The 11,519-nt window shown below is 42.5% G+C and overlaps 1 protein-coding gene across 1 annotated transcript in view; it reads right to left on the reverse strand.

The window, feature by feature from the left end:
- Positions 1-7,700, reverse strand: part of CCDC186 (coiled-coil domain containing 186) — a 34,571-nt gene extending 26,871 nt beyond the window's left edge. The window contains exon 1 of the mRNA XM_058029268.1: positions 7,582-7,700. The gene's annotated coding sequence lies outside the window, so the exon portion shown is untranslated. The remainder of the gene's footprint in view (positions 1-7,581) is intronic.
- Between the last annotated feature and the right edge of the window lie 3,819 nt (positions 7,701-11,519).

Here is an 11,519-nt window from a genome sequence, read left to right on the forward strand (position 1 = left end):
TATTTGCTGTTTACTTCTGGATATGTAAAAAGTATCCAGACAGGTTTTATAGGATATGAAACAAGCTCATTTTTAAACAGAAGTACAAGGTAGCTTTCATCTTTCCATTTCACATCAGTCACAGCAGAGTACTCAAATTTCCTGTAGTAATGGACTAAAGTCTCAAAATACTCAGAGCTGCCACAGAGTTGTGAAGCATTTCAGAGAGCAGGTGGGGGACAAGGAAAGGAGTGATGCAGTGCTCCAGCAGACACGGGCAGATGACTCCAACATGTCCTAAGTACCATGACAGGGCCTGGCAAGCAGCTCAGTGACAGAAAAACCTGGTGACACCAACACAAGCACCCCAAGTTCCCAGAAGTCCTTACTGCTCTTATTCTGATGTCACCTCAGGACTCAGAGCTGCTTTGTCACTGCACTGTGTACTGTAAACTTGCCAAGGAATCACAGCACACCTCTAAACAAAGTCCACATATTTACAGGAAAAACCTATCTAGAAAATAAGGGCCTTGAAATTGCTTCAGAGCAATTCTCTTCATGCTGCAATTTGTGATCTGTACTTCCTGGTTCTTTCTCAAGAACTGGATGACAACTCACAAAATTCCTGCTGTTACTCCTTATTTTCTTTTCCAAGATGGCACATTCTGAAGATAAGTTCCACAAAAATCCCAGCAAACATCCTTAAGCAGTAGTCTCTTCAAATGCTCTGTAACACTCACCATCCTTCCACTATCCTTCCATATTGGCTCTGGTTCCTGAACTCTGCAGTTCAGGTTTATTGTCCAGTGGCAGCAACCAGGAGAAGGGATGCTTGTCCTTTGGAGAGTTTCTTATGGAGACAGCTAGAAAAGGGGTTTATTCTTAACATGCTCAGGCTCCCCAGTGAGAGCTAATAATGACTTCTTTTCCCTAGTACCACCCCAGAAGAGTGGGCAGCAACACATAGCTGAAATAACCAGCTGTCAGTCCCAGGCACTGTTACTGCTCCCTGTAACACATCCCAACTGATTTTACAAATAGCTCTGCTCTTCTGCATCCTTCTCTACAATTCAACCAAAAATGCCTGTTTGTGGGTTTACAGAGATTTTTGTTTGCCAGCTGATGGCAATGTTGTGGGAGCAAGAAGGGTAAAAATAGCTCCATTTTGATACTGAAGGTGCTGGATGCAGACATCTATGAATCATTCCAGTTTTGGCAAAACTGAATTTAGGAAAGCAGACATACAGCCTGCCTACAGATACGGAAAGTTGTGGGGTTTCTTTCTGCAGAGCCCAGTACTAGATGAACAGAAAATTCTACACCCCAGCTCAATCAGGTAGAAATGTAATGCTTTCACAATGACTGCCCTGTTTGTTCACCTGCAATAATTCAGAAACCAAAGCAGAGCACTGAAGCACCTGAAACTGTAGCTGGTCTAAAGAGATACCAGGAACTGTTCACTTTTAGTACTCTGGCTTTCTAACAGCCCTGCAATCAAGAGGCCTGTTCATTGATATGTGTGATACCTGAAAAAGACATACTTTTAACTTAGCTGTACAATCTTTCAAAGATTATCTAATAATAAAATAATAAATGTTAAAAAAACAAGATACACACACCAAAAGGCTACTAAAATCTCCAAACTACCAGCTAAATCTACAACTGGGAGGTCTGGAAGACAGATTTATTTAATTTTTTTACAATGAAAAGCATTATCCTCATAAAATTTTAACTGCAAAGAAAATACTGACTTTTTTTTTCCGGTATCACCCAACAGCAAATTAAAATGCAGTCATGTGAATTTGCAAGAGGAAGTTATGTGTATTTTACAGCTGTTTTGAAGATTCACATTTATACCTGAAGTCACATTGTAAATCACTCTCCCATTACTCCAGCTCTCCAGAGTTAAAGCTCTCAGCAGCCTGCCCAGACACACCCATGCACTGGACTCAGCTACAAATAAAACATCCACTGTCTTACAGTGTTCTGTGTCTTGACCTGCAAAAGCACTGAGCACAAGTAGTTCTCATCTTATCAACAACTTGGAGGTGAGCTGAGACTTCAGCTCTTTCTGCTGGAATGGATTCTAACATTTACTTCACATGCAAGCAAGGACTGTCTTTAATTCAGTAATACTGAGCACTGTTTCAAAACACACCTTTTTGCTGACATTATCTTCAAAAATTCTTATAAGGATCAGCAATGCCCTAAAGCTATCCTAAAATAGCAGTTTTACATTTAACCCTTGGAAGTTGTTATTCAACAATAATTATGATTTTAAAAAAGGAATCTAGTGTACAGGCCAACTCAGAATCAATATAAGTTCCACCATTTAAACTCTGCCTCCTACTCATTCACATTAAAGAATACATAATATTAAATTCCAATCCGCAGATTGATTTTTATACATGGTTCATTACACTCAAGAATGCCATCTTGGAAGCACCTCACTCCATGTAAGCAGCTACTGAAGCTCATGAAGCAAAGATAAATAGATAACTTTACCAAAAGCACATTTATCATTTATAGTGCAATAACAGGTTGGTTCTTTCCCCAATCACTGCAGTACAGACTAAAAGCTCTGCTGAAGAGATTTTTTATACTGCCTTACATTTCCACTCATGCACCCATGAAATGAAGTGACATATGACTGAAATGTCAACAATCAAAAGACTTTCATGATAAAGCTCTGATGCTCATCAGAAGACCCCACTAAAAGCAAAAGCTGCACATCAGCACCATTTGCACAGCTCAGTTACAGACTCCCCTCTTGCAGGTTCATGAGCAACAAAAAGAGAGTACAAGTGCTTTACCAGTTCAACTGCAAATTCAAGAGTTAATGTGAGATGCAGTATAATCCAGTCTAACACCAGAGATGGACTTTGTATTTCAAAGACTTAACCAGGATTTATTGGCTGAAGAATACTGAACAGAATAACAATGATTTGTAGAGTTTTCTTGGCAAGTCACAAACATATGAAGCAACCTGCAACCCAATGTAAAAAAGCTTCACAAGTGCCCAGCATTTATTGGATAGAACAAAACTTGCCTGAACAGTTTGCTTCACAAAGGTCTTTGTCTCCTTTAGCTATCATGCTATAAAATATTCCATTAGAAACACAGTCTTAGATGAATCACAACAGAAAAATAAAGTACTTTCTATTATCTTTACAGACGTTTTCCTAAGCCAGAGATATTAAAGTAACCATTAACAGCCAGACAACTGTTAGAATGAGTTGCCATTTTAATTCAATTTCCAATCTATTACACTCAGGTAAGAGATGAACCTGTTAGACAGTTTATGTGCTACCACGTGTATAATGGCAACCCAACAAGATTGCTAAAGAATAATTCTGGGGTATGAAAACATTTCTAGCTTCTTACAGTTGTGCTGTTCATTGCAAAACCCAAAATGCCTCTCTTCGAGAACTTTTCACATCTTTATTACACAATAATCATTACTTAAGCAAACTAAAATGCTTTTCCAAGTCAGTGCCAACTTGTCATTGCATGAGAACTCTTGGTAAGAATTTTACATGACAGTAAGACTAAAAATAAAATTGAAGAGAAATTTTATAGCTTGTTTTAGCTCACTGTAATCCTAATAATACTGTTACCTAAACTAATCTGGACAGGCTGACTCCACCTTTTTACTTCACTTGTTGGGTGAAGTTTTTGGTTTCTTTTTCCTAAGGCTACTTTTTCCGTAGCTACTGTCTACTAGTCAACACAGTGATCAGCCAAACACACTTTCCTATTGTTTCCAGTCAATCCCCAGCTTACCTGTGTTTTGCATGGTATCTTTCACAAGAACTCTGTCACAATGGCTTTCTCAGACTAAGCCTTACATCACCAGGTAACACTGCAAAACAGGGAAGCTCAACTAGAGACAATTCTGTTTTCAACTGAAGTTTGTCTAAGAAAAGAGGATTCTGCTAAAGTTCTGGTTTAAATAAGACACAAAATGCAGCTCTACTGTACAGCAGCTGTGTAGAGACACAAAACAAAGGTTTGAACTAAATTGAAAGGGACTGAGGTAAAAAGGTTCAAAAAACCAAATAATTTACATAATCTAATGTGAGTTGAATTTCAAACTCCTTCTGGCTTCAGGTTTATATATTTGCTTACAATTCCACATCCAACATTAATCAGAGCAGGAAGTCACACAAGTTATGAAACACTAAAAGGAGATGAACTGGACTGGAAAGCATCACACAACCTAAGAAAAAGACAGAATTCTTAAGCTGAAGAAGAGATAATGCTGATCACCCCTGCTTGTACTCCATACAAAAAAGAGGGTGCCCATTCCCAGCCATCCTGTATTTACAGACAGCACATACAGGAAGCAAAAGAAACATACCAGAGTCCCACCCACACTAGGTGTCCCAATATTAATTCACTTTTGCTCAAGATCAAATAGAAATAGAAAAGCTGTCTGTACACTGGGACACTGAGTCCTCCAGCCAGGCAGAACTTGACACAGCTTCTGACTCGACTCACACAAAGCCCTGCTTTGATGCATGTGCTTGAAGGGAAGGAGTGGAACAGTGAATATACACAGTGGTACTTGCAGGATTTCCTTGCTTTTATCAGTTTAACACTTCAACTCAATTACTCTTCTCAGGTTTTCAATGTGACTTCATTAAACACCAATGGCAGTGCCAAGGTGCAAAGCTCAGCATTTCTATCAATTCTTTGAACACAAGTACTTTAGAAGACAAGGTTTACTCAAACTTTGTATTTGCTTTCCTTTGCTTTCATCACAAATTAGATAGCTGAACAGAAATGTACAATTCCTTAAAGGCAGCGCCAGGTTTTCTATAAAACTCATGCACAGGGTTAATATTATGGTCATATTAACTCCATGTCTGGAGTTAACAACTCCAAAATAAAGTTCATCAGTTAAGGTTTAACAGGTGACGCTGGAATTGTTCCCATCATAACACAAGTCATGGGGTACACCTTGAGAGAGTTATCCTTTGTCATAGGAGCCCCAACATTGGAAGCTTATGTATCAGAGGAAAACAACATCCTAGCAACAGCATCCTTTTACTGTGAACATCACATGAGGCTTGGATACTTCAGGATTTGCAATCTTCTCTGTGTCTTCAGCACAGAGCAATTCTTACTGCCCCAAGTCAGTAAAATGAGTCTCTACTTCAGCAACCAATGAATGCAATGCCAGCAACAGCACTACTGTCACCTTTCAAGTTTTGGAACCCTGCCTTCATCTCTGCTTACAAGGCCAGGAGCAGCTCTGTCCTCACCAGAACCCTGTTTTCATTCACCTTCTGACACTGATAACATCACCTGTGCAAAGAAGAATGTCTTCAGGGAGGGGAAGAAATCAAATTTACGACTGAGTACACAAGCTGGAGAAAGCACACATTCTATGACAGCTCTTCCACACCTGTAACAGAGCCATAACTCTTGCTCACACTACAGAAGCCAGAGCTCTGGCAGACCTTCTTACAAACCTGTAGTGTCATGGCACTGGTAAGACACGGATCTTGGCATATTTGGCACTGGAGATTGCAGCAAGTTTGCTTTCAATGGCTCTTTTCAAATGCTGTTTCCAGAACATGCCAAAAGCAGTAAAATTCCAGCCATGGAATTACTGCCTGTATGGTCACTACATACTGACAAACACCATTTGGGGGGACAGTAGAGTTCTACTGTTTTCAAACCTGACTTTCCTAGAGTTTCTCCAGTATCCCTGAAAACAAATAAGTAAACACTTCAATCCTTTAGGATGTGAAAAAGTCAACTGAGAGCTCTATAGAAGACTGTAGATTAATTAACTTCTGTTAATTAATCTAAGATGTAGTATTATAGACAATATTGTTATAGTATCAGTATTCCATGTACTTCCTGAAATTAGGGTCATGATTTTCCCCTCTATTTTGACATTTATTTCCTTCTGATGAGTTTTTTTCACACTCAATTTGAGGCAGCAGGTCTTGGACTATGGCTTGGAGGTAAGTATCATCTATGAGGCTATCCAAGACTGTCTTTGGCAACTGGAAAAGAAGCTCAGAACAATTTAGCCCAGAACTAAGTAGAGGATATTGTTTCCTGGACCCCACATCTACTAATTTAACATGCTTAATAACACAATTATATCCAGAAAAACATTGCCTATTTTTCATAGCTCTTTTAAAAGCCAGCCTCAGGAAGTTCAGCATTGGCTTCATATAGCATTAAGCAACAGAGCTGCTAATTAGAATCAAATTAACCACTCTCTGTATGTGGTTCTTCAGTCCTTTTCTCAACAGTTTGAAACACTGAACCTCACAATGCCAACAAATATCTGTCAACAACTCCAAATCAAATCTTATAAAATGACAGAAAAATACTGTTTTAAAACCAGAAAAGAACAGATGACTGAAGATTTTTAGAAAGGGCTCAAGGCAATATACATCTAGCTCTTTATTTAAAATAAAACAAATGACATTTCAAAAGTCACCTAACACCCTCCTGAAACATCTTCATACATTCAGTTTCTCATATCTCCAGAGCTTAACCATCTCCTCTCTAAAGTCAAGTGCAACATAAGCATTCAGTGCAGCCAGTGATTACATTAGAGAAACACAGCTGTGGCTCACAGTTTCAGTCATTTCCTTATACAACAAAACATACTGGGATAGGAGCCATACCTGGATTTTTAGTGTATTCTGCTTGCAATATTTTAACTTCTGAAAAGCAGTTCTACAATAAGATAAAGCAAAGCAGCACTAAAGCTGGAATGCCATACTTCTCATCTTCACAGATTTCAATTCCCTAAGAAATCCTCATTTGGTCTGCACGGAGTCTCGCTGGAAGCATACATGTATCAGACTCACCTGTGCAGACTATTTTCCGGGACAAGAGCCAAAATCTGTGAGCCTACATCACAATCATTTTGCTGAAGTCCTTCTTTCAAACCTACAAGGGCAGGCAGCTTTTACAAATACCATCTGCAAAAACAAGGACACGTACCCTACCGCAACAACGCAGCCGGCTCTAAAAAATAACCTTCATAACAGCTGCTGGGCTTCGCTATCTAATTATTTACCCATACAGAAAATAAACACGCAGTCAATGAAACAGCACAACGTAATTAACACCCAGGGAAAGAAAGCTGTTCAGAAACAAAGGGACTGCAAGCCAGCCCAGGAGCCTGCGCTCCCCGCTCGGAGCTCCGGCCCGGGCAGGTGTTGCTAAGGCAGGAGCTCAGCTCCGGCCCTGCTGTCACCCCGCTCCCTCCTCCTGCGCCTCGCCCGCGGCCCCGGCGCGACCCCTGCCAGCCCAGCGCCGCCACCGGCACAGGGAGAGCCCCTCGCCACCGGGGATTCTGCCTGCCGCCCGTCCTTCCCCCGCCCCCGCGGCCCCCAGGGTTTATCTGCGCTGACAGTGAAGCGGATCAGCGGCCCCGCCGCCCCTCCCGAGCCCGCCGGGCAGCGCCGGCCCGTCCCGTCCAGCGCCCTCGGCCGTTCCGCGCCGGCCCCTCGAGGAGCCCGGCAGTGCCCGCGCGGCTTGGGGACGCCGGCAGTGCCGAGGCGCCGGCTCCGAGCACGCACCCACCCACTCGCCCGTCCGCCCTTGCTGCGGCTCGGCCCTCACCCGGTCGCTACACGGGCAGCAGGAGCAGCGGCGGCAGCGCGGCCATGGCGGGCACAGCGCGCTCCCACTCCCCGCCGGCCGCCCGGCCCGGCGCGCTGACACATCAACAAAGATGGCGGCGGCGGGCGGGGCCCCGCGGCGGCGGGGGCGGGATCGGGATCGGGATCGGGGCAGCCCCGGGCGGCGGGGCCGGCCCTGCCCCGCGGGGGCCGCGGTTCCTCGGGATGGGCCGGGGGCGGACGGGCTATCGCGGCAGCCGCCGTCACCAGCAGGTGACGCGGGACGCATCTCGCCGCCTACCCTCGTGCTGCTGCCGCGGTCCCACCCGCGCCGCCGAAAGCCCGCGATCCACTGACGGTGCTGGAAGCTCCGAGCGGCTGGATGTAGGACATCGTGCTGCGGTGTTTGTGCACTCGGCGCCAGGGGACATTGAGGGTGCACATTAGCAAGAATTTCTTCACGGGAAGGGCGATGAGACGGCGGAACGGACGGCCCAGGGAGGTGGTGGAGTCGCCCTCCCTGGGGTGTTTAAGGAGAGCCCGGCCGGGGCACTCAGTGACCTGGTGGTGTTGGGTCATGGGCGGGACTCGGTGATCTCAGAAGCGTTTTCCAACCGAATCGATTTTGTGATTTCACACAAGACATTTCCAGGCACGCGTCTATAAATTGTTTCAGTCTGGATGTTTTTTTTTTTCTCTTCCTATTTAAACATGTGTTTATGTTAAGAAGGGATCTCATGTCAGACATTCCATAGCACTGTCTAAACCCATAGCCCTGAGCAGCTGCCTTACAGGAGGGATTCTTCTTCACCTCAGCTGTTTTCGGAGAGATGGTTACGGAGATGCCTCTCCTTTTTGCAAGATCCAGAGCACAAGTAATGACAAATAGAATCTTCCACCTTAATAAACAGCATCTCATTCTCCATAACCAACCCCTGCACATTATGTCAAAATCTTCTGCACCTACATACCATGCAAGAGTCAATCCAGTAATGTTAAAGAACAGCTTACTTAGCACCTGTCGGGACTTCATTCCTTATTCTGATTGGATTTTTTTAAAAAGTGAAACTTTTGCTGGGCATCAAAAATCTGGACTGCATTTCAGTGCTGGGATCAGCAGTTTTTCAGTGGAACACAAAGCTTTTTGGAATACAGAGCACGGCATAAATGCCATTTTATTTAATAAAAAAAAATTGAAAAAAATACCTCAGCAGACAAGCTGCTAAGTGAAAGCAGTTGTATTTGCTATAGCAGCTCAGCTAAAATGAGCATTGGCACCTCTCCTCAACTAACATCTTAACAATAGAAAAGCAACTTGGAATTACTGAATAATTCAGGTTGGAAGGGACCTCAGTAAATTATCTACTCCAATCCCCTACTCATAGCAAGGCTAACTTTGATGTTAGATCAAACTGTTGCTTTATTTTGGCTAATTAATTTTTATATAAAAGCGTACACATACCTACATGTATGAAAACATCACCTACCCAATGATGCACTGATGATTCCTTCACTTTGTATCACAGATGACCTTCAAAGTAGAATGTGCTGCATAACTTCACTTACAAACATTCATTGAGAGAGTTATTTCAGAGCAAGTTCTTTTTCTCCATATTCTTTCTAGGCATTTGGAATTTCAGAGCTGCAACTGCAGATCTGGGGGTCCTAGAAAATGCTCCTTAAAACCTGTAGTTTAACCCCAGCCAGCAACTAGGCCCCACAAAGCTGCTGGCTCACTCCCCTCTCCAGTTTCAGAACTGGAAGACTCAAACTTTGGGTCGAGATAAAGACAGTTTAATGTGACAGAAAATAAAATAATAACCATGATAATATATACAAACCCAGTGATACACAATGTAATTTTTCACCACTTACTGACTGATGCCCAGACAGTTCCCAAACTGTTCCCTGGTCAGCTATTCCTCAGTTTATGTACTGAGGATGATGCCATTTGGCGTGGAATAATCTTTGGCCAGCTGGGATCAGCTGTCCCAGCTGTGTTCCCCCCCCTCTCCCACCCCAGCTTTTTGCTGGCAGGGTATGAGAAGCTGAAAGGTCCTTGACAATAGTGTAAACACTATTTAGAAACAACTAAAAACATTAGTGTGTTATCAACATTGTTCTAAATCCATCCTAAATCCAAAGCACAGCTCTGTACCAGCTACTAGGAGGAAAATTAACTCTATCCCAGCCGAAACCAGGACAAAACATTTTAACTGATCCTTAAAAAGAACAGTGGGATCTTAGAAAAAATCAATCTGTAAACCTTTCAGTGCCGTAATAACTATAAATCTTTCAGTGTCCATTATTCTGGGAAAGCTAATACTACTTCAGGTAATTAGGCAATGTCCTAGCCCTCACCTCTAAGCAGCAAAGGAGTCAGTCATATGTCTTTAAAAACATTAATTTGAAAGCAAAAGGGAAGTAGGTTGCAGAGAACACTCATGCCCTCAACTTTAACCTCCAAATAACACTTTAAAGGCAAATGTCTAGCCCTTGCTTTGCTCAAATTATACTGTGCATTCCATCTTTTTAAAAATACATAAAAAATCGGGTGTGAAACAGAGATAAGTAAAAATTGTCTTTTTTTCAGAAAGCAGTGCCATGCAACACTCACTTGCTAATTGGCATGCAGCACAAGTCTAAGCTTTGCTTTCAGGAAGGGTTCTTTGCCACCACTGCTGCTGTTCTGCAGCTGAGCTGCAAAGTTCACACTGCTGCTCTGTAACACAGTCACTTCAGTGCCCAAATGCTTCTTTTCCTATTTGGTTTTCAGGTTGTTTGAAGACAACTGCAGACTCATCAGTATACTCTGACCCCAGTCTTTTTAAGATTTGTGCTTTTACCTTGCTGTACACTTTGTCTGCAGTCCCACTGATGTTACCTGTATGTGTTGAGTGTGTTCCAAGAGATCTGGCAAAATGTAATCTGATTTTTGCCTTTTACTCTGGGCATTTTTAGAGAAGGATTAAAATCAGGTTAAGAAAATAGAGCCTGGCTAGTGCAGTTCTTCCTTAAAGGCAGAAGAAAAGGACTTTTTTTGTACTCAGCTGGACTCCCCATAGCTCTAGTCCCAGAATTGATGCTGAGAGTTCTGACTTCTATAATACCTGTGCTTAAGCCACATTTCATGTGAAGAGTACTTTATCCCCAGGAGGTGGCCACAGATACTTAGGGAATGATAGTGACAGGTCACAGAGTCTTTACCCAGACCACTTACATGATGTTAAATCAAAATGAATTAATGGACCTCTTAATTAGCCAGCCATAGGTCTTATTTGGCATGTACAAATGCTGAGGAAAACAATTCCTGAGTGAGAGAACTTGCCATCTGAAAGACAGACAGTCCTACACAACAACAGACTTGTCTGCTGCAGACAAGCTCTGCATTGCAGAGGCAGAAGCAGAATTTGGCCCACATATTCAAAAGATTGTAGTTCTGGCTTTTGGCTTATGCTTTATTATATAAGAGAAAGGAAAGGAAATGTTCATCTGATTGCTCAGTTTCCAGATGACATTTGTTAATTATCCTGAATATTTCTATAGCTTTGACCTCTGAAAGGGCTTACAAAGCTATTTTTTCTTCTTCATCTAAAGTGTTAGCAACTCCACTTTAAGGGAGAACAGTGAGGTGGCTCAACCAGCAGATGTGCTGAGTGATACCCCACACTCTTCTGAGACCACCGGTGTCAAAGGACCAATGGAGTAAAATGTTTCACAATAAGAAAAAACAGCCATTGGAATAATCTCTCCAAGGAAGTGGTGGATTCCCAATGCTGGACAATTTTAATATTCAGCTGGACAGGGTGCTGCATCATTTTATCTAGATGTCTTAAGCTATAAGAAAACCTAGTTGTTGTTTTTTTTTTTTTTTTGAGAGAGAGGTTTGAATGACAGAGAAGTATTTCTTAGTGCCTTACTGGTATTAGTTCTTCCTTA

Source organism: Melospiza georgiana, chromosome 8 (genome assembly GCF_028018845.1).
Source record: "Melospiza georgiana isolate bMelGeo1 chromosome 8, bMelGeo1.pri, whole genome shotgun sequence".
NCBI classification, from domain to species: domain Eukaryota; kingdom Metazoa; phylum Chordata; class Aves; order Passeriformes; family Passerellidae; genus Melospiza; species Melospiza georgiana.